We start from the raw sequence: 6000 nt of genomic DNA, 5'->3' as shown, positions 1-6000 counted from the left end.
CAACCTTCTTGCTTTAAGGCACTAGTGCTAACCACTTTTCCCCATTTCAGCCCAAATCCTGCATTTTCCTGTTTCTGACTCCAGGCCAGCTCCACTAACACTTTCTCATCAGATACTGCCACCTAGTGGAAGATGTCTTAGTTCCATTTGAAGCTTCAGATTACAGTTAGTTCCTTTACAAAGCGGTGGAAGTGGTGGGCCCACAGCACCATCATCACTGAGTGCCATAGGACACTTAACCTTTGTTTCCATATGCTGGGAACTTCCTGTTGTTCCAAGGAGGACTGGAAAATGTGTGAAAATCTCCCAGTCAGTTCCTCACAGCACACTTCAATCATTTCCCTCCCAAAGCATCAGGACCAGGGCCTTTTCTCTCTTTGATCCCACTAAGAGATTTCCACACAAACACCTTATCAGTGGGACTCTCAGAGCTACCAGCCCTTTGCTAAAATCACAAAGCTCTTCATTGAAATCAATGATATCAAAGCTGGAATCAAATGAGTCCAAGTCTTCTGCTGATTTAGCATCACATTCATCTTTGGTCCTTGTTCTGCATCCCCACCATGGACTTCATTCCTTTCCAAGCCAGCCTTGAGTGTCCTTTATTCAGCTCATCCTCTGCTTTACTTTTAGACCTGATTTTAGCTGCTTTATCTCCCTTTCAACAAGTTTATGTGCCTCAGTCTTTTTCTTCTCTCCCTCATAACAAGACAGCTTCTTCTGCCTGAGAACATGTTTGAGTGATTTACTAATCCAAGGCTGCTTATTGGGGAAAATACTTCCTCTTTTCAAAGTAATCCCCATTTTTCCCAGGAAAAAAATGTATGTCGATGATCTAAGTGAGAACATGAGCCTTTAAAAAGTCCCAGTGGGTGCAGTCAAAGCAGTCCCTCAGTTCCAGTATAGTGTCTTTGGTCCAGACTGGAACAACTGTGTGCCCAGTTTGAGCTCTCTTCAGTCCTTTAATCTGACAGACCCAGAGGGGCCATCACATCACATTTAGAAGCTCCCCTGATGGAGCCACAATAACATGTCCAATTAGACAAATGTCCTGTTAGACAAACTGGAATAAATTATTCAAGGAGTTAGTCACAGAACAGAGATTCAAATCTCCAAAATCCAACTGGCTGCATCGCGGCATATAGTCTGAAAAATCTGCACAGTTTCCTGTTTGAAGCTACTTGCTGTTGACTTCAGCTGTTTGGAGTTTCCATTTTCTGAACTTCTACATTCTGAACCTTCTTCAGCTCGGAACAGATAATGAAACACTGAATGATTTCAAGCTCACACTTTGTCTAATAAACTTACATCTTTCATTCTTTATACAGATTGAGTGTCTGTGGTTTGTCAAAGATCAGCTGTGATTATCTGGCAGAGGGGCTGAAGTCCAACCCCTCCCATCTGAGAGCACTGTTCATTTATAATAACAACCTGAAGTATCCAGATATGAAGCAGCTGTCTGGTCTTAAGGAGAGTCCAGACTACAGACTGGAGTAGCTGGGGTCAGTAGAGTGATGGAGTGAGTGGGTGGTGCTGTCAGCAGTGTTGTACTAAACACAGTCAGTATGAAACAAAGATCCAGTGTTTCCTGTAAAGCTGCAGCTTCTCAGTGAAACTGTGAGAGGAGAATGGTGACAGGCTTCAGGATTGGACACAAACACTTCCTGTTTCTGCCTTTTTGTCACCTTTATGGTCACCATAGTAACGGCTGACATGCTCTGATCAAACGCTGTCAACAGCCAATCAGCTCTCTGAACAAAGCAGCATGCAGACCAATGACTACATTCATTTCCAAGTTTAAAGCAGTGAAGAACACAGTCTGTAGGTGAGGAAGAATTTAGTGAGAGTAGATGTTTGGATGGAATTGCTCCAGTTAACAGCTGGAACCGTCCATCATGATTGTTGTGGTTGTTGTTGGGGTTCCTACAGAGCTGAGAGTGGACAGACCAAGGTTATGTTAATGAATAAAAGTCCAAACTTAAACTAGGAGTGAAAAACATTTTCATCAAAAGTGAAGCAACAATGAGTCCTAGTACAGTCCCAGCACTGAAGTCCCTGCTGCTCTTTATACTGGATGTGCTGCATCACTGACTGACAGCTGATGAAGAGTCTCTGGAAACACTCTTTTATCTCCTCTGCTCTTCCTTCTTCTCTCTGCAGGTGGACGTTGACACATATAGGAGGGTGTATGTGATGAGAGAGGAGGAGCTGTGTCCTGATGATACAGAGAGGTTGAAGCAGCAGCAGCTTGTGTGTAGAGCCACTCTGACTGGGCCATGTTACTGGGAGGTGGAGTGGAGAGTCCAGCATCATCCAGCAGTGACTGACAGAGGAATGAGAAGAAGTGCAGATGACTGTCAGTGCTGCAGAGTGAACTGCTCTGAGAACAGCTCCACTGTCAGACACAATGTAAAGTCCAGCATCATCCCTGTGTGTCCCTCTGGATCTGACAGAGGATCATCAGTGTATCTGGACTGCTCTGCTGCTGCTCTGTCCTTCTACAGTCTCTGCACAGTCTGTCTGACTCTGTAAATATTTTACAACTTGTTGTAATTACAGAACATTAATATTATATTCAAACATGTGATCTTATCTTCTGAATCTTTACCAAATAAAGAAAAACCAAACTAACAAACAGAAACTGTCGTGTCCTTTTTCACCACATCTATGAATCTTTTCTGTGTTTTCCTCTTTTCCTCCTTCCTGGCAGCTCCATCTTCATCATTCTGTGTCCAGTATATGTGAACATGTCCAAAGCATATGAGCCTCATGTTACCCGTTTGTGTGAGTTACGCCTGTCAGTGCGTTGTGTTCTTGTGTATAAATAAGGGGCAGGAGACAGTGCTGGATCTCTGAGTTCTTTACTGTCAATTTATGACAGCACTGCTGAATCTACTGAACCAGGATCGGAGACATGGTTGGGGTGCCCCAATCGAGGCCCTTGTGTTCCTCTTCTGGCTGGCGAGTGGAGCAGCCTACAGGGTTGTGTCCAGGGTGTTCGCAATACCCCATTCCACTGTCCACCGCATCGTGCACAGGGTCACAGAGGAGGTGGTGGCCACGCGCCATCAGGTCATCCACCTCCCACGGACCCCAAAAGACCAAGATGCCATGTCCAATGGGTTTGCACAGCTGGCAGGCCACAGGGCCTTTGTGAAGGCTGCTGGTACAATTGACTGCTGCCATGTCCGCATCAATCCCACCAGCGGTCCTGACGCTCAGTGCTACAGGAACAGGAAGTTGTTCCCGTCCATAATCCTGCAGGCGGTTTGTGACCATCAGGGCTATTTCATTGATACATATGTGGGCTGGCCGGGGTCAGTGCATGACTCCAGGGTGCTCCGCAACAGCCCATTTACCCTCCTCCAGGGCACTTCATCCTTGCAGATGGAGGGCACCCATGTCTCCAGCATCCACTCCACCTCATCACTCCCTACAAGAGGCCAGTCCAAGGTGTTGGAGCCCTGCGCTTTAACTCCCATCATTCCAAAGGCACGCTCTATTATAGATCGTGCCTTTGGAATGATCAAGACAAGGTTCTTCTTCTTCCTCCAAGCGCAGGAGGTGCACCACACCTTTGTCCCACATGTAAGTCAGTAGGATACATAAGCAGTGTTTCAATAATAATCATCATGATATAATGGGGACTACAGTGTATGTTTGTGTATTAATACGTTATGTACAACTCAAAACATCTGTTTCAGGTCATAACAGCATGTGCCATCCTGCACAACATCTGCCTTGGTGTCGGGAATCTTGTGGCCCTGGAGGATGAGCCCGAGGATGACGCGCAAGAGGGGGAGGCTGGTTTGGAGGCAGGCAGTGGTGCTCTCTGGTGGGATTCGGCTATCTGCAGAGGTGTCTGCCCTGGAGGGGGTACCCCTGGACCTCGATTATTGTTAGAAGGCAGGTATGCTGTTTATAGTGCATTGTTAGAGTGCTAGAATATTACATGTGACATCCATATTAACAGGATTGTGTGCACTTTGTCCTTGCATCTTTCTCCATACATTTCAGGGACATGGCAGCTGTCAGTTACACCAGCCCTGCAAACCCAAGTGATGAGATGATGTGGTGGACAGTGGAAACGAGCACACCTAAATGACTCCCGGCCACCAAGCTGGAGATGCTCCACTCAGTAGCTGAAAATGCAAACCAAGGGTCTCACTTGAGGCACCTCATTCCTTTCTGTGGTCCTGGTCCAGCAGATTGAGCAGTACTGCCTGAGACTCCCTGCTCAGCCACATAACAGGCCTAGTTAACAGTGCCTATGCATAATGGGACACTCAGGTTGATCCTGGACTGGAGTGATGAGTCCTAGTGAATGATTGTCATTTTGTGTTTGGGTGTCTTGTGTCATTTGTGTTGCACTGATGGTATTCCCTCAGTTCACACACTGACTATCCTTATTCAGTTACACATATATTGTGACGTTGTATGCAGTATGACTGACTGCTCCAAATACAGTTGGAGTGTAACAATTTTTTTTTATTCACAGGACTTTGTACATTCTGTTCATTTTTCACATTTGTTCAACAATTCAAATCAAAAGTGCAACTTGTATTAACAGAACTTAAATTATTTCGTCCACATTTCACATATCCTGCACAAACAAATATGAGAACTGTAAGTGTTTGTACAATGGGTCCTATTCACACTACCTTACTCATTTTGTTTTTCCACAACCTTCCAGTAGACGTATGATCCCGTCCATTTGCTCGGCACATCTTTCTTCAATCTCCTTCTGTAGCCTTATTTCCTCTTTGATCAATTCCAGGACTTCATCCTCCCTGTTCCTCTTCCTCTTTTCTGGTTTTGCCTCCAGCTGGGTCTCATTCTCCCGCCGTTCCACATCCTGCCCTTGGGTGCCCACTGCTTTGCTGGGCCTTGGAGTGTCCTCCTGGATGGAGGCAATTAGAACTGGACACCTGGTAGAAGGCCTCTGTCCTAGGACCTCATCCATTGGGACAAACCAGGGCCAAGTGGCAGCAATGATCTTCCCACTCACCCCCTCACCTGATGTGGGATACTTGCAATCCAACAGGCAGAGGGAATCAAACTGGCAGCTCACCGCAACAGCAACAGTACAGGTTTACATGACTAGGTTCATATGATTTATATTCCAATGGTACTGCACATACTTTGTATTTTTTCTTTAGGTTGTCCCATTTTTTCCCCCGCCTGCAACGGGGGGATTTGGCCCGCCAGGCCCATCTGCTCCAGGATTTCCCTGGTAGACGGAATATGATAGGACATGTCAATGATGTTAATCCTTGCACAGGATCCTCAGCAATATGTGCCAACTTCAAACTACAGAGCAGGACAGATTTATGCATGCATACTGTTGCTATACCTCCAACCCGCAGCGGCTGAGTTCCTGGCACCAGTGAACAGGTGTTCGTTTTCACTCCGGAGTTTGATGAGCTCAGCCGTCTCCTTCTTACTCCCTGGAATATGACAGGACATTGGAATACTTTTTCTACCATCTTACACTTCTGTGTCATCATTTTTCTGTTTGACGTGTCGTATAATACATTTGTCTTGATGCATTCTCAATCATCCAGGAAAGTAAATCTCCAAAAGTTGATTCTGTTCATCTGGACATAGCGTTTTGTGGGAGAAACATTTTGTAACTCATCCAAGTGACTTCTTCAGTCTCAGCTGACTGCAGGTTTCTCCAATCTTATAAACAGTACATTTGCATAATGACTGAAACCAGCCCACTGAAGGAGCAATGGGCTGGGAGGTCAGTTCCTTAATCATAACTATGCAAATTCTCATGACCATTGATCAACAACCACTGACCAAAACCCACTGATCAAAGACCACTGATCTATGGCCATGAGTACCATTCACAGAGAGTTGGGGAATGGCTGCAATCACAACATTGTAAGATGGCAAAAGATGTACCCTATAATACATTTGCACATTCAGCTGTGTGCAGACTCCCAACTTCACTCTCAGCTAAGCCGATTTTTGTCAGGAACAAATACAACACTG

Source organism: Mchenga conophoros, linkage group LG17 (genome assembly GCF_057382185.1).
Source record: "Mchenga conophoros isolate Kocher_MC1m ecotype Shallow Benthic linkage group LG17, M_conophoros_male_GT1.1, whole genome shotgun sequence".
Lineage (NCBI taxonomy): Eukaryota > Metazoa > Chordata > Actinopteri > Cichliformes > Cichlidae > Mchenga > Mchenga conophoros.
This window is presented reverse-complemented; position numbering follows the sequence as displayed.